This window comes from Nipponia nippon, unplaced genomic scaffold, assembly GCF_047370975.1.
Source record: "Nipponia nippon isolate SJK-2023a ecotype South Korea unplaced genomic scaffold, ASM4737097v1 scaffold_2, whole genome shotgun sequence".
In the NCBI taxonomy this organism is placed as follows: Eukaryota; Metazoa; Chordata; class Aves; order Pelecaniformes; family Threskiornithidae; genus Nipponia; species Nipponia nippon.
The window spans coordinates 97,361,569-97,382,942 of record NW_028262336.1 but is presented as its reverse complement, the minus strand read 5'-3'; the positions used below and the strand labels follow the sequence as shown (position 1 = coordinate 97,382,942).

General features: G+C 44.7%; 1 protein-coding gene across 3 annotated transcripts in view; it reads left to right on the top strand.

Moving 5' to 3' along the window:
• The window catches only part of ELF1 (E74 like ETS transcription factor 1), a 93,807-nt gene that overhangs the window by 21,647 nt on the left and 50,786 nt on the right, over positions 1 to 21,374 (top strand). Inside the window, exon 1 of one of the 3 annotated variants that reach the window (XM_087755965.1) lies at positions 1,723 to 1,870. The exons of 1 other annotated variant lie outside the window; for it this stretch is intronic. The gene's annotated coding sequence lies outside the window, so the exon portion shown is untranslated. Of the gene's footprint in view, positions 1 to 1,722; positions 1,871 to 4,428; positions 4,660 to 21,374 lie in introns of those variants that run through there. One more of the 3 variants, XM_087755967.1, reaches the window with a different exon arrangement.

The window sequence follows — 21,374 nt, the reverse complement described above, 5'->3', positions numbered from 1 at the left end:
CCTCAATGCCCCATGGTTTCCAAAGGGTTTTGCAGTACAAGAAATGAATACTTTGAGATGTAAGATTGGATTAGAATTAAGTCGTTGGAGAGAGAGAAAATACATCTGTTGAGAGAGGTGGAAAATATATAGTGACTAAAATAACATCGCGGTGTTTCCTCCACGTGGTCTTTTTTCAACTGAGAAATACAAATTAGGACATATTTTGATAAAGAGCTGTAGCAAAGCTACTTTAGTAGTGACTTAGCTGATACCTTGACTCAGTAAGTCATAAAAATGTGCCGCTGCTTCTTTTCTTCAGCTCTTCCGCTAAAGCAGGCTGCAAACTAACATGATAAAATAAATCTAATAAAATGATACCTGGATAACTGCTCTTTAAACAATAAACTCGGAGACAGTTTTGCCTTTGAGTGTCATGCAGGTATCATAGGGACTGAATTACTTGGAAGTAAAACTAAAATTTTCTTCTCGGTTATTAAACATAACCAGTAGTTGGAGATATTAATGTCCATAAAACAATGAGTTTTGCTCAGCAAACCACTTGTGGGACTACTGTTTAATTATTACTGGGGGTGGGGGGGTGCTAATGACAGCTGAACTTAATCATATTTGGAATTATTTCAACATGTTTGCTAGAAGTAGCTTCAGGTTTTTACTCACATCTTCCCTGCTCATTGCACGGTCACCTCTGCTGCTCTCTTTCCTCCCCCATGCCTCCCAGCTCCTTGCCGTGAAGTTACACCCCCTCGTCGTCTGCATGGGCTTGGGTCTTCGTGCCGTGCCTTCCCTTAGGGCCAGCGTGGTCTTCGTGCCGTGCTTTCCCTTAGGGCCAGCGTGGTCTTCATGCCGTGCCTTCCCTTAGGGCCTGTGTGCCGCTTGGGGCTCCGTCCTGGAAAATAGTGGAAAATGAATGCACGTGCCGGCCTGCAAACAGCGTGTGCTTACCCTTCCTACTAAAACAAAGCAGAAATACTCCTGTCCGCAGCCTCTGCGCTGTGTTTTTAAGACTAAATTTCTGTCGGGCCTTCTGGTGCGCCTGATGAGTTCGCAGAGCCCATCCGAAGGGCTTACGTTGCCTTCGCCTGTGCGCTGGGTGGCTTTCAGCGTGTTGTTTATAGGGGACAACCGTTTGTTTAAAGAACCTAAGGAGCGTATCGGAAACTTACTGGGGATCCTTGAGAGCCCTGGCTCCGGAGCTGGATGCATGTCAGGGCTTTGTTGAACACTGCACATCAACTAAATTGCCCTGAGGGAGTTGGGCCCTCCTCAGTATTGCTTTTTTTCTGGGGTTAACCAGTTTAGCTGGGGCAAGACGGCATTGGTGGAAAACACCAGATGTTGCGCAGAAACGTTTTTATTTATTTGTTACTCGTGAAGAGGAGCGGGGTGGGATGTTACTTAAGGTCTCCCAGGCACAAGTGCTCAGACGCAGGCCGCCTCAGAGGCCGGAGCGAGGGAGAGGAGAGGGGAGCGGGGCGGGAGCCGCCGCCGTGGGCCCGCCGCGGGTGTGAGCCGTGAGGGCAAGCCACGCGTGGTCACGCTCCGCACACGAGGGGAGGCGAAGCGGGGCGCGAAGCCGGCCAGCCCCTCTCCGGCCGCCCCGCTCCCCCGCGCACCCCGTCAGCACAGCCCGGGGAGCGAAGCGGAGCGGAGCGGGGCCGCCGCCACCTGCGGGCCGGGCCCGGCGGAGCGCTGGCCGCCGCCCGGGGCGTGTCGTGTCAAGCCGAGCCGAGCCGCGTCGAAGCCGCCCGGCCCCGCGGTGAGTCACCGGCCGGGGCCCGGGCACCACTTCCCCCCTCGGCAGGAGCCATTTTAGCTGCACGAAGCTGCGGGGCGGCCGGGGCGGCGCCGCAGGCCCCGCGGCGAGGCGGTACGTGCTCCCCGGGGAGAGAAGGGCGGCCGGGCGGGGGGGACGCGGCTTCCCCGGGCTGCTGGCCTCCGGCTGCCTCGACGCGCTGCCCGCGCCAGGAGCGGCTCTCCTCAGCCGCCTGGGGAGGACCGGGGGGGGGGGAAAGGGAACTTTCGGGAAAGTGCAGCACCAGGGCGCGCTTGGGAAGAACAAAAAATAAATTGAGGCGCGAGTAAAAGGGGCGTTGTGGGGCAGCAGCAGCGTCGCTCGGGGCGAAGGGCGCTGCGGCCGCCGCTGTGCTGCTCTGAACCGCACGCTTCGTACGTCTTGCAGTTGATTTGTAGTTTTGCTGCGTTTCATAATTTTTGTCACTTTTGAAGCGTGCGGAGGTGTCAGGCAGGCTGCCGATCCTTCAGCCGCCGCTCAGCTGACTGTACGATGAACTAATTTTATGTATTCTGAAGCCACTTTTACCCGGACCCGGTTAGCATGTAGCAGAGCATGGTCTGAAGCGATTCGGGCAAAGTGTCAGTAATCAGCGCTGCAGCTTTGAGCACGTTTGCTCCACCGCCGCTGCCGTTCGCCCGGTGTGGTCCTGAGCGACGCTAAAATGGCAGGTTTGTCGTTTCAGTAGAGGTATCGCTCTCTACGCCCACGGCCTTAAACTGCGGTTCTATTTCTGCCGAAACAAACGCGTTCAGCGGCAGACTCCGCAGTGTCGTTTTGAAATAGAGGGAGTTACATTGTTTTGTGCAGAAAAGATGGGCAGGTACTCACCTTTTCCTGAAAATGATGAAGGAACGATAGTAACGGGGATGGTGTACATGGCAGAGGGACAGACCAATTATAAAATGGGTTTAGTGGTAGTTGTAATGGGAGAAGAAAATCCTGGAGGTAATTGCGGTGTGTCAAATTGCTTTTTAAACTTTCAGGGGATGAAAACCACCTTGATTCTCCTAATTATGTGCTTCTGAACTCTAGCACAATATTTTGAGAAAGAATGAGTGTTTCCACCTTGTTTATAGTTGAACATAAATGCAGGCTAGTATCTTTAGAAGTTTTGTCTGAGTATTTAACTTTGAATCCTATATTTCAGTCTTTCAGTTGAGAAATAAAGCTGAATGTCTTCTTAGTGAAAATGAAATGACAGGGAGCTCAAACTGTTGCGCACAGGGGAATGCTCTCCAGTTTCATTTACTGTATGGAGCCTATATCTGAGAAGTATAATGGAGTCTTGCTTAATACCGCGATCGGTGTCAGGGGAGGGAGAGAGGGAGGCAACCACTAAGTAAATGGTCATGTTTTGGGTGAGACTGTCTCTTGTCTTCAGCCTTTCCAGTGTTCCCCCGTATCTTCCTTCTGCATCTTACGGTACGGTGTGTTTCTACCATCTTTTGATTTTATGTTTTGCCTTTTTTCTTTCTAAAAGCAACAGTTTTTGCAAGGGTTCGGGAGATTTATTTGGTGCATTGTTTCATGTTGAAAAATCCACAGAGGAAATGATAAAACTACAGAGGAACCACTTGGAGAACAATTATTTTGAGATAGTGATAGAAGAATTTCACTAAAAAATTCTTCAAGGTATTTGCGTCTTCCTTTTTTTCATCATGAGTTTTATTTTCAGATCTTAGGGCTGAGGTAACAACTGTCTGCCATGCTTGCAACCAGCAGAGCAAAAGCCTCCCTTTCTTTACCTCTTTCCTCCCCTTCTTTCTGCTGTACCGGACCCTGCCAGACATCCAGCCTTCAAAACTTGAGTTATCCTAAGTCTATTTCCAAGCTGCAGCTGCTTATCTTGGGCAGAACACTTTTTGTGTGCTAAAGGGTAAGTAGCTGCTGCTGCTTTCTCTCGAGCATGGCTTCGCGGAGGAGCAGTTCCTCTTTGAAGGCAAAGCTGCCATGTTCAGGCTCTCTTGCTGCTGTGCAAGGACTGCGCCAGGGCTACAGAAGCATCTGGGGTGCAGTGGCGGAGCTAGGAAAAAGTGATTTGAAAGTCCTCCAAGACGTACAGATGACAGCTTGGACAGATCTTCTAGAAGGCAGAGAAGTGGATTAGAAGGGACAGAGAAATGGCATTAGTTTTTGTTGATTTTTATAGCTGAAGCCTGTGTTTGTCTCAAACAAACAAACAAAAAACCCAATCTTTTCTCCCCCCCCAGGCAGAGATCTTTCAGTTTGGATTGAGTTTGTGGTTGCTGAGAGATGAGCCATGGGAGTGGTATCATTAGGTGCCAGTTAGCTTGAACGTTATTTCCAGACCCATGCTTTTACAGAAATGCCTGTTTTCTAATGTGCTCTTTTTTTCATCCGTTGAATATTAGAATTGCCAAGTCCACGATCTTGGCACTCAAATGAGAAAAAAACAGAAGTAAACGTCCAGATTTGAAGAATGTTGTTGGCCTGGTATAGCCTGATGTTTCAGTATTGCTGCAAACTCATACTTCAGTGGTGTGCGTTACTCTTTGGACACTTCTGTGTATTAAAAAAAAAAAATACACAAGGTGTATAAGTGAACTCTTTTCTCTCTTTTCAGGACAGCTGTATTCGAGGTGAGCTGATAGAAAAGACTTTGTAAGAAAAACCCAGGATTTCCCTCTGTATCAGAGGAGAAGCTTTGATCTCCAAAACAGCTTTCACTTCTTGCAAGCGTTAGCAAAAGTTTCTCAGCTTTCGCTGGCAGATTTTGTTCTTTTCACTGACAGTTTTGGTAACTCGCTGGAGTTCTGTTGGGTGTGCGTGGAACAGCAAGGACTTTCCCCTGCTGGAGTGATTCAGCACAGGAGTGGCAGGAGGTGGAGTTTACAGCCTTGGTAAGCGCTGAAACTTCGCTACTGTACGCCAGTGATTTGCAGTGTTTATCCTTTTAATGACACTGATGTGCTTTAGAGAGGATATGTTTCCTTAAATCTTACTTCAATTTTGCTTTCTTAAATCTTACTTAAACGTTCCTTCACAGATAAAGTAGTTGACAGAGACTGTACATACTGAAATTTGAAGTCTTTTGCTTATCAAAAGTCCGCAGCAGCCATGTGAAAGGCTGTAGACATTCTCACTCTCCTGACCTGACGGGGCTAATCTATGTAGAGGTAAAACGATTTATTTCTCAATGTGGGCCTGTCCTGCGGCAGAGCTTCCCACTGTGTCAGCCTTTGTGCTAAAAGGATCTCATTAGATAGGGACTGAAGTTTATGCATTCTTACCTCGATGTGCTTTAGGCCTTAACTACCTATCAGCTATCTTTAGTGATGAATCAGATGCCTAGAGCTCAGGTCATTTATTTGTCCTTAAAGAGATCAGTCATCTTGGATCCTGTGTGACTTTGTACTGGGTTCGGGTTTGGATGTGAAAATGATAGCTGTTTTGTTAGCCTGGAAAGAACCTCCCATTCTTAAACTTGCATGTAAAAATTATTTCTTTCTGTATTGGGGGGAAAAAATATTACGGTTAAGATCATTTGCTAGGAATAGGAATGCTAAATACATAGGTTGGAAACTGTGGGAAAGGGTTGTTTTTAGATGGATTGAATGTCACTGTCTGCTTCTATAATTAGACATTTTAGTCTATTTCTAGAACACCCTATATTTAACTCATCATCAACATTTTTGTGTGAATATACCAAATATATTTTTTATTTTGAGGGGAATGTTTTGCACTTCTTGAATGGTTACCGTTAGTGTACTAACGGTCTCATCGCTTCACTTGTGAGCTCGATCCGCATTTGCCTCACTTACCTTCTTGCGCAGCAGTGGTTTGACTTCTTAAGTGGGGTCAGTATAAATGTCGTCCCACACGAGACCAGGTTTCAGAATTGGAAGAAAGGGGTGAGCTTGGTTGATTCAAATTGTTGTCTGCTGTTGAGAGAAAACAATGTTACTATATATTGTGGCTGCATATACTGTTTTGTTATGCTGTATGTTCCTCTAGAGTTACTTGTGTTTTTCGTGTGATCTTTTGACAAAGTTAATAAAGCTGACAGGTTAGGAGAAAGCTACCTTGCTTTTATGAGCTTTGTATCAAGTCACTTCTGCTGTTCTTCAGTTCCTGGCTATCTCGGTGTTTATTCAGTTTTTATATTGCAGCTAGGAAAAGAAGCAGCAAAATGTGATTGTGAAACTACGGTTACAACTTGTGATAGCCAGGGCTGACCACTGTCAGAAAATTAATGTTTAACTTGCTCTTCCAACCAGACTCAATTTCAAATTAAAAGCAGGTTGACGAGGATACTGTTAGTTTTCTCCTCTTCGTTCATGCTACATGTGCTGCGCTAGGTAATTTTGGAGCTAACAAGAATAGTTTCCCAAGGATGTGATGGCATGGTTTGTTTTTAGTGGAGGCTGTCTTTCCGACCAGAAGATGACCCTCTTAGGAAGAGCTTTCATGAAAACTGTATCTTGAAGGCACCAGGGCTTGCACGTTGTCTGCTGAAGGCAGAATTTTGCCTGACATTGTTCTCGGAGGTGGTGGTTACGTTATCCACTCCCATTCTCTTGGTATGTTTGCTGTTTTGTGCCGTTATTTCCCCACGCCGCCCAGGCCTCCAGAGCCCCTGTAAACTATTTACTCTCTGTAGCTATTCAAGCTTTGTCAGGGTGCCTGTAAATTAAGTATGTGAATAAGGGTATTAGCTATCAAGAAGATAATTACGAAGCTTACATGCTGTGGAGCGTAAAGGGTGGCAAACCTGCACAAATTGCAAGAATTTACTTCCCTGTCTCCCGGTGCCTCCGAACCAGCTTGTCGAGAGCTCTGTGAGCCCAGCAAGGGGCTCCAGGCCCCCTTGGTGGCTGCTACCCAGAGGCTGCCATCCTGTTTTTTTTTTTTTTTTTTTTTTTTTCAAAAAAACAACCAACTTTTGTTTATTTCAAAAAGAAAAAAGAAGGAACTGTAGAGAGGAAGTGTCTGTTTGGGGCTTTTTTTCTTTACAAAGGTAGTTTAGACATATGAATGAAAATGAAACTTTCTGTGTTGAGAAACAGTCTCAAGTTTGACTGCTAGGGATGGCTTGTGGCATTTTTAAAAATACTGACCCTTTTCTCTTAAAAAAAAGTATATTTCTTTTAGTATCAGCTAAAAGCAACAATGAAATAAGTTGCTTTTGAAGCAACTAAGTGAAATACAATTTTAATTTGTCTGATGGGGCTGTAATGTAGAAAGCCATTAATTTAGACCATATATAATGGGCTGTGGAGGGATTTCCTGAGAGGAAAATCAAGAAGAAAGTTACTGTTGGTAGAATATTATCCTAAATGTGCACTTCTGAAAGACGTATGTCTAATTATGAACGCTTGATGTAGCACAACGCTCTACCATTTCTTTTTATAAAAAGCTAATTGTATTTTAATACCGTTGTTCAAACGAGCTGTATTAAGTGTTGTTTCAGTGGTAATGGACTAGAAATAATTCTCAACCATAAGAAATGCTAGAAAACTTTTGCCAAGCTACAGGATAAGGGCTCAGTCTTGCAAATGTTTTGTTTAAAAATAATAGGGATATTTGCAGAAAAGGTTTAATACTTTTGAAGCCACGTAGTTAGAAAGGATACATTTTGTGTCTAGATTCCGATGTTCGTAATGTTTAAAGCTTCTCTGATGCGTGCCCTGTGCTCAGGTGGACTTAGGAAGAATTTTGTTACTTTGTACTGCCAGGCTTGGTAAACAAAAGAGCTGTGACAACATTTTATTGATATACTGTGATCGAAAATGTGTGCATTTGAGGGGAGAGACGGTAGCAGTTATTAGTTGCAAGTAGCTAGCTGGGTAAAATAGCCGCTGCCCTGAGAGGAGAGACCCAGAACCACTGATCCGTACATGCTGCACGGATGCAGCATGTCTGGGGAGGGGGAATCAATGGGAAGTTTTGTGGGTTCATTTTTTCTGACTTACATGAGGATCTCTGGATGGGGTGAAACCAGGAAAAAGACGACTGTGTGGAGAAAGCAGCTTGCTTTCTGACAGAGGCTGCCTTGGAAGAACCTGTTGTTACATTGCCTGTCATGAACAAGCCTGGTATTTACTAACTAGATGGGAGAATGATGCTACTGCCTCGATGCTGTCTCCAGTATCTCCACACACCCTGTGCTTACCCAGCTTATGTGCTTCAGCCTCACCCCAGCTGCTCGTTTGCACTTGTGAGTGAAGACTGCGTGCGTAACCACCATGGTCGCTTGGCGGCACATCCCGTTAAACCCACGACGATGGTTTACGTGGATACGCCCTGAAGCACAGAAGGGAGGTTTAGAACCCAGCACGTTTTAGGCAGGTAATGAACTGTCCTGGAGGTGATGGGTTGTAAATCCTTAAATGGCTCATTTAGCATCTGCCCAGGCCCTTAGCTTGCCCTTAGGTTCTTGACTCAACAGTAAGCTGCACTAGTTGAGCTAAAGTTACCATTTAAACTCTAGACGTACGTTTTTGCGAGCATACGAACTTGCACCAGTCTAATTTAATTTAAAATGTACCCTTAGTGAAACAGTCAGAGGTGGGCATGATTGTTCCTAGATGGTTCCATGGCAGGAGTACTCATCCAGCTGCCTCAGTGCTGCTTGAGGGGTGCCACCCTCATTTTTCCTAGCTGACAGCGTAGTCTTTTCGTAGTGTTTTATTGTCTTCCCCTCCCATCTGCAGTCCGAACTGTTCATGTGAGCAACCCCTTATCTGCTTCTGCTAAGATGAGCCAAGTTGGCAAGTCAGGTGTCCGCGCCATGGGAAGTTGCTGGGCTGGTTGACTGAACCAGGTTAGGGATTGATTTCGGAGTGGTGGAGCTGGGGAATTTGTAAGAGGTGGGGTTGAGAAATAAGGGGGAGGACGAAGTAGCACAGTTGTCCTTGGAAGAGGACGGTTGTTCATGGCCAAAGCTTCCACGAAGTGATAATTAGGACAGTTAACTCTCTTCTACATGTCGCATCTAAACGCTCTTAAAAACTTGTTCTCCAAATGAGTTGTCTGAACACCATAGCTTAGATCCTTCTGATTGAGAGGAACAGTGTGTGAACTAATAAATTAGATTTTTCCCATTAGATTTTGCCCAAAATTATGTAGAGGCGTAAGCCTCAATAATATAAAATGGGAGGAAAAGTTGTTTGCTTGTTGGTTGGGGAACGTGTGCAAATAAAAGCTTTTGGTGGAGGGAGAAGCTTGGGCTTTTTTGTTCTTTTTCCTTCTGGGAGAAGAGAGGGAAGGAAATGCAAGGATGAGAACTGCACTACTGCGTCTTTTTGAAAGAATGTTAACTTCTTGCTTTGTTTAAAAATATTCTAGTTATTCCTGTCTCCTAAATCAGGTTATTGAAATGAAATGATGACCTTTGCTCTGAGCCTGAAACAATACAGGAGGAAAGCAGGTGTTTGGGAAGATTAAACCTCTTACCTCAGCTAGAAAATGTTCAGATAGAGCTGAAGCTCTAAGGATGCCATATTCTTGCTGAGACTAAAAATGTAAGAACGAGGAAGAATTTTAAAAGTTGATTATGGTCAGTTGCCAAGAGCAATGCCGTGATAAATTATTAACTCATTGCACTGTACTGCCTCGTAGTGCAAACAGAATAGCTGGTTATTGTGCTCTGCTTGGTAAGTCAACACTGTAAAAAATTCCTTGGTTATCTGGAAAATGTCTTCTTTGGGGTGTTTATTAAAGGGACACTGTAGGATTAAAAATCATGTTCCCCTCTGTTGAAGCTGGTTAAAGCAAATAGAAATCCATGAAGGCAGTTTCTTTCTTGCTGTCGGGGGAGCCTGGTCAGTGGGTGTCGATCAGCCTGGTTTCATTTTTGTTCCTCTCTCTGTATGGCGCTTTGGTGAGGTGTGATCCCTCCTGCGTCCCCAGAAAACACATTGGTAGCAAGGCAGTTAGACTACTAGTTGCAGAGGCATGAGACAAGTTGACCCATAGCTGTTCTGCGGGAAAAGCAGTCCTGTGGAGACCACTCCTCCCTGGTTAGCCATAACCAAGTCGGAGGAACAAATGCAGAGGGCAGGCTGTTCGGAGCATGCGGGTGCCTTGCTGATGCCACACAGCAGCAGCTTCGAGGAATACATTTTCAATTTTGCAAGAACTGAGACATCCTGCTTTTTGTTTTGCTTTTATAAATATAAATACCACAAACATTTACCTTTCCATTTTTGCTTAAAATATACAGAGCTTGAAAACTTAGACGATCTTAAGATGCCTCAAAATTATTTATAAAAGAACACAGCCCCCCTTATTCTAGCCCTATGCCTGTGTTACATTAAATTTTTAGCTAATTTAATAGTGTATAATAGAGATGATTGTGCTTGTAAATGTAACTTTTTTGGTGTTATGCTTAGAGCTAGTACAATAGTAATACACCATGAAAATAAACACATATGAGAATTTTGAAATGTTTGCTGTAATAAAATCTGTAGTTCATTAGCAGGACACATATGAACTTTGAGGGTTAAAAAGAATACCCAGCTTGAGAGTAAACCATTTCTGGATCAATGTCAGCATCTGCCACCCCAGTTTTCTGAGGAAAACATCGAATCCTGCCAGTACATGTTGCAAGATATGACCAACGTGACTTACAAACTAAGAAGCAAATCTACAAAATGCTGTTGGCTACAGAGTATTGTTGGAATCTGAGATAGAAAATACTTCTTTTTCCAGTTCTCTTCCAAGTCCTTTTGCCAATCCAGCAAAATTTAGTAAGGTTCAGATCATGCTGCAAGGCTTTTTTGTTCAGAAAGGCTTTTCAGCAACCATTACTTTGTATCATTTCTTAATTTGTTGGCTGCTTGGGATTACTTGAGTGTTTGTCAGGGATGGGACTTGTCTCTTAAGTGGATGTCAGAAATGCTGCAGAAGCGAGCTTGTGCTGCAAGTTCTTCCACTGCCTTCCTGTTCGTGTCTGATGGGTCCTGGTTTAGGGCTTTCATTCCAGCTTTTGAGGCATGAAGGGGTAAAGTGCCCCGTGACGTGGAGGGACGTAGTTTATCTTTTGAAGCACTGGACAGCTGCGGTTCTCTGGGATAACCCAGATGGTCACAGAGCTCAGATGGGAGCACGTGAAAGCTAGGGACAAAGTGTGCTTTGTCAGAGGAACCTAGTTAAAGAATAGGTTTCTAGTTAGAAATGAGGAGAATTTGGAGCCTGGTCATTTTCAGGAAATTGCAGACCACTGACTTCGAGATGGCTGTTCTACTAACGGTGCCAGTCACCACGTGAAGGCATTTTTATTCCCAGCTGTTCTGGGTTGGGGATGGAGAGCACCTTAGGATGGAGAGCACCTTGTGATGGGGAGCCTCAGTTCCATAAGGGATAAAATGTGCCAGAAACTCCATGAAATGCAATGAAGACTTTTTTACTGCTGCTAAGTTTACACAGAAAATGCTCCTAGACTATAGCAGTAGATGATGGTGTTAAATCTACTAGATATCTACCGGTTGATGTATTTCCCAGCTTAATTACGAGTGATGTGTCTTCTGTTGCTTTAGTTGGCAGCCCTGCAGATATAGCTCAAAATCGGTTTTCCTCAGTTTTATACCACCAGTTGGCCATTGGTGGAGGAAGGATATGAGGCCATCTTAATAATTTCTCACCCTGCCTGGACGTATAGCTTTTAGGATGGCTAAGGAGAAGATGTTTTCTGACAAGGTGACGTTATGGGGTCATCTGAGACTGAGCAGAAGACTACTTAGAGAGGGGCTGAGTATAGCATATTGCTTCACATATAGGTACCGTAGAAATTACAGCTGTGCTGGAGTTTTTGCTTTTCACTGAAATTTTGCGTTGTCTAGCGGTTGGTTCTTTGCTTGCTTAAGCTATATTAATTCTTGTGCTTACCCTGTTGGTACTAAATGCTTCTTCAGCATTTCACTTTTGTGGTAGACTAACAGGTGTTACTCTAGGTATTAGTGTTAGAAAAGCCCCGTAGATCATCTAACCTGTCCCCTTTTCTAGGACAGGGTGGTCCCATTAAGTAGACATGCTGGTGCCGTATTTGGCAGTGTGGTTTCTGCCACTGGTTGTGGTTCATTTCTGAAGATTTCTGCTTGTTTGCTTCTTCATCTGTTAAGTAACTCAGTTTCTTGGTGCTGTACAAGCCCGTTTGAGGAAAGCCAGACTCTAAAACGTCCAGAGCTGGCTTGTGTGCTGTCCTGGGCCATGCTGAACGAGAACCTGCCACCAGCATTTCGTACCCTGCTTTGGTGGCCTTCTGGGGCCATGTTTCAATACACTTGACCTGATTATTTTCTATCCATCCAGCTGGCTGGCTTTCTGTGCGTGGGCTTAATTTACTTTAATTTTTTTTTTCTTTTTTTTTTTTTAGAAGGTGTCACGGAGTTTCTCCCCTTCATGGGAAGCCGTGGCCCGCGCAGGAGGACAGGCGAGCTCGCGACAGGCGCGCGGGGGGGAGACGTGGCTGTGCAGGCAGGAAACCCTGGTGGCTGGGTCCTGGTATCTTCGGCTGTGCTTCCTGTCAGTTAAACCACGAGCAGGGGAGCAGATGCACCCAGAGATGACGACTCCGCTCTCTGCCCCGGGCAGCCATTGTGTAACAGTCTTCTCGAGAGCCTACTCGTGCCTGCATGCGTTTGACTTTGTTATCCATCCGAGACCCTTGTTTAGATACCTGAGAGTAAAGAGCAGAATTTAATTAGTTCAACAGAAAGCGGTGTTTGAACTCTTGAAGCACGAACTGTAAAAGAGTAACCGTGGGAGCTATCCTAACGCAGTGAGAGCTGAGGTCCAGTGTTTCTTTTTCCACTGCTACCAGTGTAGGAGTTTTTAAATGCATATGAAAAACAGACAGATTGGGTGTGAAGTCATGCAATTTCATTAATATCTTTCTGGGCAGATAATTGCCACGTTACTTGGTCCAGTGAGTTTTTATTGTAAGATCCTGTGATCTTTGGAGTAATTTTTTTAATATTATCAATTTTTTTCATTTTAATCCACTTGTGGATCTGTGTGTTTCTGAGGCACCTTTGGCTTTCAGTTAGACAACTTGTTACAAGTGCACAGAAAAAGCACATAAAACCTTCTATTCTAAAAGATGTAATGGTTTTTAAGTAGGTCTCATGATTTCTAAAGATATGCATGTTATTACAACATGGCTAATTTATTGAAGCTAGAACTCTAATAATATCTTCCCCAGCATCAGATTTTAGAGAACTGAGTACTCTGCACATCAAAATTATGTTAGAACTGAAACTGTGCAGATTCATTTCAGCTTTTTTGTCTGATTTGATGCTCTTTTCTTCCTCATGTGACAGCATAACTTCCAGAATATTGTTTTTTTGCCTTAAACTGATTATTTGTTGACTAGCCAGCATTGAGTAGAGATATCTTTGCCACGCGATAAAATGTTTCTGTACTACACGCTCTTTAAAATAGAGGCTCTCAGCCTGAGAGGCTCATCCTCTGGCTGCGGAAGAGTAGAAAGGTTGTAGGGGCAGTGAGATTGTCTGGGTAAGGGGCTGGGGGGGGATTGTTTGTTTGTTGTTTTTTTTTTTTTCTCCTGACTGCTCTTGGGTTATGAAGCACTGTGCATCACACCCTGCACAAAAGGTGGGGAGGAGATGGTTCTTGCTCGGCAGAAGAGCTGCTCTGGCAGAGGCAGGCACCGCTCATGCCCCTCGGCGGTGCCTTAACCCCGAGGGAGCAGCTCCTGATCCCCCCGGGTTTCTGCAGGGCCAGGAGCCGGCACCGTAAGGGCAGAACTCTGCATTTTTCCTCTGTGAAAGGCACCAGCTCTCACATTTCTTACATAGCTACGCTGGAAGCCTTTCACAGTGACAGGATGCTTCTGCTGACCTTTTTTCCTTTCAGTTTTGAGCAGAAGCATCGTTTTTCTTAATACTGTCTTGTTTGAGAGAGGAAAGGTGCAAATGGGGCACAACCCTCTGGGGGGAACGCATAGTAAAACCTTTACAAAACTGCTTGAAGTCTATGGCATCTTGAAAAAAAGGCATAGTATTGGGGTTTTTTTTCCCACCCACAATTCTGATATTAATTTATTATATCTGTGATCACAGCAAATCACTGAGACTTCACAGAAGGGGATGAAATGTTAGGCAACAGAAAAGAAGAAAAAGAAAGGAGGCTGGAGGGTAAATGAAGGGATGGATTAGAAACTATGTAAAGCAACCTCTCCCTGCATTGCCTTGTTTATGGTACTAGTTAATCTTCTACTTTAACCTCAGCTTTCCTTTGGTTTTCGGTTTTTGTGTTTTTTTTCTTTTTTCTCCTGACTGTGTGCAGGTTGAATGTTGCACTGGGAGAGGAAAGGGTAGGGTAGAAGTGGTAGATAGAATGTTTTTTATCTCTGGTTTCTATGATAATTTGAAAATTTTCATAACAGAGCCGATGTCTGCTAAGGAACTCCTTGCATGATGAGGCTGTTGTGCTGCGAGAAAAGCTGGAGTGCTTGCTTCAGCCACACCGTATGCTTGTTTTCCCAGAGACCTAAATGAAAATGGTCAGAGGGCTGGAACACCTCTCCTGTGAAGAAAGGCTGAGAGAGTTGAGGTTGTTCAGTCTGGGGAAGACAAGGCTCTGGGGAGACCTTATTGTGGCCTTTCAGTGTATAGATGGGGCTTTTAAGAAAGATAAAGACATTTTACCAAGGCCTGTAGTGGCAGGAAAAGGGCCCACAGTTTTAAACTGAAAGAGGGTAGATTTAGATTGGACCTAAGGAAGAAATTCTTTACTGTGAGGGTGGTGAGACACTGGCACAGGCTGCCCAGAGAAGTTGTTGGATGCCCCATCCCTGGAAGTGTTCAAGGTCAGGTTGGACGGGTCATTGAGCAACCTGGTCTAGTGCAAGATGTCCCTGCCTGTGGCAGGGAGGATGGACTAGATGATCTTTAAAGGTCCCTTCTGACCCAGACCATTCTGTGATTCTATGAATTGAGGCCTGGATCAACTCCTGATGATTTAGGCAAGTCAGATAAGTGACTCAAGGAAGGGCCTTTCTTCTCCAGGAGATGCAGCTCACCTTTCCTCCCATTGATTACAGGGAAAACTTAGAGCAACCAAAGTCCTTTCTTACGGAGGTGTCTGAGGGTTTTAGAATTAATCTGAATTTAAAGGACTTGATTGTCAGGAAAAAGGGGGAAAAGCTGTCATAGGAGAAAATTGTTTCCTGACGGTAGAAGCTGTGTGGGTGCATGTCTGCTCGACCCTTCTCCTGTGCATGACGCCATCAGGTTTTCTCTTTTGGGAGGCACAGGTGGACTTCTGCAACAGCCCTGTTCAGACAGCGCCTGAGAGAACGCAAGTGCATGTGTGTGCATGGGCGCGTGTTTGCATGTGCGTGTTGGCATGAATAAGAATGTGGGATATGGCGATGCCTTTGCCTTTGAAGCCTGCATAGCAAGAGTGGTCGTCTCATGAGCCAACAAGCTGCATATCAAAATCTTTACGAGCCTGGGTGCTGTAATATCTGTATTATTTGTTCTGCGGAGTCAAGGGGAGGTAGAAAGAGGTCTCCAGGTTCGTGAGCCAGTGGCTGCAGCGAGGTGGCACTGCTGTCTGTTGCAGAATGAGTTGGGCACGCAGCTCAGTTCAAGATGACCAGGCAATTTTGTGCTTTCCCCAGGCGATTTGGTTCCCCGCAGCCCTGCTGCCTTGTTTTCCCCCTGTAGCTGGGGAGTCAGGCTGGCTCTTGGAGCCCTGCGGTAGGGGCTATGGCTGGATGGCCCAGAGACGCATGCAGCAGCCACCTCTAATGCCTGATTTAGTTCTGCAAAAGACACAGGAACTTGAATGATGAAATGAGGAAGAGGTGAGGCTCGAATTTCTCTACACCTGCTTTGTGGGGCCTCTGAAACTTTCCAGAATACCCTGATTTTGTAGGTCTTTTCATGTAACACTCATAAATTCTGTGTCTAGTTCATTAGCAGTGAATTCCTGTGTCTCCCAGGAGCAGGTGTGTGCTCATATGAGAGTGACTTAGGCTTCAGTGCAAACATTTCCCCAGACATTACGAAATGAGAAATACTGGCCTGTCCAGACGCTGCCTTCCCTGGAGGGACCTTTGCAGACCCCGCTCCTTCTCCACATCACTCTTAAGAGAAATCTTTTTTGCTTTTTTATATTAATCTTGTTGGTCTTTAACTCATGTTTCATCACTGTTTGAAACCCCACGGTGGGAATTGTTAGTCTAGCAACAAGTCAGGAGATAATTTATATTCTCTTAATAGCCAAGTTCACTAGTTTGAAATTCCCCAGACAAATAGTCTCCCTTCTTAATCCCACCCCGTGCAAATACTTTAGAACATAAAATTTAAGCTACGCTGATCTGTAACAAGAAAAATTTACAAATGGCATGGGAATATTAGTTTCTGTGTTATCTTAGATAGCTGCAAGTTAATGTATTTATTATTGTAATTATGCTAAGCATCATGAAGAATACACATTTTCAGAATAATCCGAGTGAATACATTGCATTTTAGAGTGCATTAAAGTTGGCAGCTTAAAAAGTATTACCTAACTTTTAATTATGGCTTGACTGAATGTTCTTCTCCACTATAACTGTATAAGCAGTTTCTCGCCATGCAGAGGTTTTAAAGGCATGATTTTAGATGCAGTATTCTCAGTTTCATTCTTTACTTAAGATTTTTTTCTGCAGACATTTAAGTGAATCAGATCTGTCACGTGTTACATCCTGGATAGATGTTCAGTACAGCAGAAATGCCTGTACTCTTCATATTGTTAATGCTTCTTCTCCAATTCAGGCAGCCTTCAGCACCTCATTGATTTAACCCAGCAGCAGCTTTTGGGGAAGGGTAATACTGAACAAGTAGTTGAAGGGTATTATTTTAAAAAAGGCAGCTTATTGGCTCAGGAGATGACCGCTCTTGCTATGCAGGCTTAAAAGGCAAAGGCACCACCATATTCCACGTCCCTGGACTTGGAGGTACTGGTGGATGAAAAGCTGGACATCAGCTGGCAATGTGCACTTGCAGCCCAGAAGGCCAACCGTACCCTGGGCTGCATCAAAAGAAGCGTGGCCAGCAGGTCGAGGGACGTGACTCTCCCCTTCTACTCCACTCTGGTGAGACACCCACCTGGAGTACTGCATCCAGCTCTGGAGCCCTCAGCACAGGAAAGACATGGACCTGTTGGTGCGGGTCCAGAGGAGGGCCACAAAAATGATCAGAGGGCTGGAACACCTCTCCTATAGAGTTGGGGTTGTTCAGCCTGGAGAAGAGAAGGCTGCGGGGAGACCTTATTGCAGCCTTTCAGGACTTAAAGGGGGCGTATAAGAAAGATGGGGACAGACTTTTTAGCAGGGCCAATAGCGATAGGACAAGGGGTAATGGTTTTAAACTAAAAGGGGGTAGATTCAGACCATATATAAGGAAGGCATTTTTTTACAGTGAGGGTGGTGAAACACTGGAACAGGTTGCCCAGAGAGGTGGTGGATGCCCTGTCCCTGGAAACATTCAAGGACAGGTTGGATGGGGCTCTGAGCAACCTGATCTAGTTGTAGATGTTCCTGCTCATTGCAGGGGGATTGGACTAGATGGCCTTTAAAGGTCCCTTCCAACCCAAACTATTCTATGATTCTGTGGTTGTCTTGGAAAACTCACAAAGACTTTTTACCAGGGCCTGTAGTGACAGGACAAACTGAAAGAGGGTAGATTTAGATTGGACATCAGGAAGAAATTTTTAATGATGAGGGTGGTGAGACACTGGCACAGGTTGCCCAGAGAAGTTGTGGATGCCCCATCCCTGGAAGTGTTCAAGGTCAGGTTGGACAGGGCTGTGAGCAACCTGGTCTAGTAAAAGATATCCCTGCTCATGGCAGGGGGGATGGACTAGATGATCTTTAAAGGTCCTTCCGACCCCAACCATTCTGTGATTCTGTGAAAAGAGCACAACCGTTCAGTGAATGTCTGACTTGGCAAACACCTGGAACCTGGATGTAGGTGGTCACCTTTTGAAAAGCTGGCTGAAATGAGACAAACATATCCAAGAGGGAAATAAGAGAAATGTAGAAGTGTTTGCCTCTCAAAACGATATTCTTAAAAGTATATCAAGGGAGTTAATGCTGAAGATGCTAATAAGGGAAAGAAGGAAAGATGATGACAAAGATTGGGGTTGAAAAAACCCAAACCTATGGTCTTTCTGCAGGGATGAAGAAGTCATCTCAGGAAGGTTTAGAGACGAGACAATTCTGTTCCTTTTTCCGGGTACAATGGAGGTATATTCAGTGTGTCTACATCAGACAAGATTATTGGGATAACCTGCACATAGAGCTCTTTGTGCTGTGTGCTCCACACCCATAAGTAGTTGACTGTCTAGTAACAAGGTGGTTTGTGTACCAAACAAGTTACAGCGAGAGCCTAGGGTTTGTTTGGTTTGGTTTGTTTTCTTTTTTCGCTTTGTTTTGTTTTGTTTTTTGAAGTCCCTCTGGCTATATAATACTCACCTTTTCTAACCAAGGCCGCATCCCTCCCTCCCTGTCTCTGCGCATGTGTGTGTTGGTGCTTTCTTAAAGTTGCTTCCAGTCTCAAGTTCAGTATTAAACTAATGTTTTGAGAGTGTTCCTTGAGTTCAGAGCAAACTGGTTGACGGGTGACTTTGCTCCCTTTCTTGCATGCTGCAGGAGAGCTTACTAGAGTAAGCATATCTGGAGTATTTTGTTGCTTCTTGCCTTTCTCCGTGGTGAGCTGTGACCAGGAACACCAGTACGAATTACCTATGCGGAAAGCACGTACCAGCTCGGAGCTGTGACTCGTCATGCTGAGGCAAAACGTACAGTTACAGCCTTCTACCCCAAACGAGCCTTAGCGCTTCTGCCTGGGAGTTTTACAGCTTAGCTCCCTCATTCTATAATTTTCAGTAAATATAAATATTTTTTTTTGTTAGGCCTGTAGATGACACAAGAGTTGCAGCTACAGCGATCTGTAAAATACAATACACTAGAAACCAGGCAGAAGAGTTCACCTCAGAAGGGAGTAACAAACCCTATGCCTTGATTTGGGAGACTATCTTGAAGATCGTTTGTTTTGGTGTCCCATTTAAGAGAACAAGTCTATCATGGCCTACGTGAATTCTTCTTACATGAACGCTGCCTGAGCTACAGTAAAGAACCTGATTAAACCAAAAATAAAGTTGAATGTGCTCATGCTAAAAAAACCAGTTACATTAGTAAAGACAAACAGGGAAAAAAAACCCCAGACTCGTCAGTCCTGGAGGTTAGTGGGAGGGTGTTCATGAAGTCTGACTGACATCTCTGACTTCCCTGTCTGCAGCTGTTCCTTATCAATCTGCCCAACTGTAGGTACGGTTTGGTACTTTGCACCTCTTCTTATATTACCTTTCATTCCTGTTTCTACAGGCTTTTTTGAATCAAGTATTTCTGCTTGTGAAATATTAGGAGGTGTTGTCACTCACTCTTGGGTTGGGCTCTTGTTGCTTTTTGGGTTTTTTTTGGAACCTGTGTGAAAGCTTAGTGCAAACATCAGCTTTGTGATTTTGAGGAAGTAGGAGATATGTCTTATTTTTTCTGACAGAGATGCGTTTCTCCTGTCCCAACCTCATAAATAACTCCCTGGCTGTGTTAGTAATAGTATTGGGCTCTCCAAGCCCTGAAAAACAAAAAATTCACAGTGCTACTTGTCTTAGTTCACTCATCAAACTATTTCAGAAAGAACTTATAAGAAGTAATCTCGATGGTCGCGGCTGAACGGGTGACAAAATGGACCCCTGGGGATGTGTAAGGAAGGTGTGTGTTGGGGCACCGTATGGGCGCTGTGCTGTGCCTGATACAGACTGCAGAAAACGGGTCACCTCTTGCCTGGTGCGAAAAACCTCACCGATGAATTCCTGTGGTATAACCATTGGAAATGTGTGACTGACTACTTCATTTCTTATATTTCTGGGTAAAGTTAAATGAGGATCTTTGTGACAAATAGATTAAAAAGCTTTAGGCGCAGTTTGCAAAAATGTGTTTTAACTGATAAGCTTTATAAACAAGACAGACCGAAAATCTGATGTTTCTATTTTACCCATGCGTCATTGTTAACCACAATGCTAACTTAAATATAAATGTAAGTGCTCTTCTAAATACGGAGCTAGAATCTCTCAAAGCCTGAAACGCTTGTTTAACGCTGTGTTAAGAAAGCAGCTTATGGTAAGTGTTAGTTGCACTGCTTTGTGATCTGGGCCGTGCTGTTTCTCAACACAAGCCCTCTCAGCCATTTATTTTTTGCTTTGCTTTGATTGGGTCTGTGATTCTTGTCTGAAGGGTTAAAAAGTTACTTAAGTAAAGATTTAGGTTAAAGCAGCATGCAAATAAAACTATTCTTGTGTGTTTCATCCGTGCTCTCCAAGTTAGCTTGCTTGTATGAGTGTAATGGTGTGAGTATTACCTTATATTCTCTGCTTTAGCAAAACGGACTGCTTGTCCCAAGAAGGAGGCTGCCTGAGCAGCCCTGGGTGAGTTGTAAGAATATACATATTTATTTGTTAAAACTCTGTTTAATTCCAAGGTGTATGATCTGTGTGTAGGAAAGCTAAGGTACCTGTCACGCAAGAACACATAAAATGCCTTGTGTAGTCCTTTGAAGCGTCACCATCGCAGCTGATGTTCACGGGGTAGCCATGCATCTTGAACAGAGAAATCGCTGCAACTTTTTTTTCAGCATTGTGTGGTTTAACTCGACGATCTCTAGACTGCAGATCCTAGCCTGTGGAAATAGGATTAGCAGCACACCCTCCAGAAAGGGAAGGTGGGCTAAAAGCTGTCAGGGAGAAGGTGGAAGAGCCAAGCCCGGGGCAGCACCGCATCCTGGCCGGGCAGAGGGCAGCCGGCGGTGCTGGGAGAGCCGCGGGCTGGAAACGCCATCGGTCACATGCTGAAAACGTGCCTGCCTGCCTGCCTCCTGCTCTAGCAGCAGGGTCTGAGGGGAGGCAAGGAATTAGTGTAATCAGATGATCTTGAACCCAGAACGAGCCGTTTGGGGTTTCTGAGACCTGCTAAAAGGAGCAGCAAGTGCTTCCAGGCCATGGTTCTCGTTGGAGGTAGGAGAAGTCTCTCTGCTGCGGGGTCTCTGGGTTTGTTCTTGCAGGCATTTCGGAGCCGCTGTTCTCGGTGTAGCCTGCCTGTGTCCTCCAGTTTGTAAAACGAAATCTCACGGTGTTCTGTAGCTGTCAGGTAAGAAGGAAAAATGACTCCTCTGCTGCAAATGTTACTTAGATGATACGTTCTAGAATAAAAGTTTTTCCTGTTGGTAGCAAGGGTTAAACATTGAGGGCAACAGGTATAGGCAGACTTAGGTATGTGATAGGTTCGACTGTTTTGCAAGGTGCTATAAATGTTGGCTCCCTGTAATCTGATACCAGGGTAGGACAGGCTAAGTTAATGAAGGAAAATAGACAGCAATGTAAAAAAACTGGAAATTCAAGTCTAGCTGACTAATACCAGCCTGCTCTAGAGGCTTTTGACTGTTCATATTGCTGACAGCTGACAGCAAATGAAAGGCAAACAGAAACATTGCCTAATCTGCTCTATATTCATACAGATTCTTTAAAGACACTGCAAAGGTAAGACCCT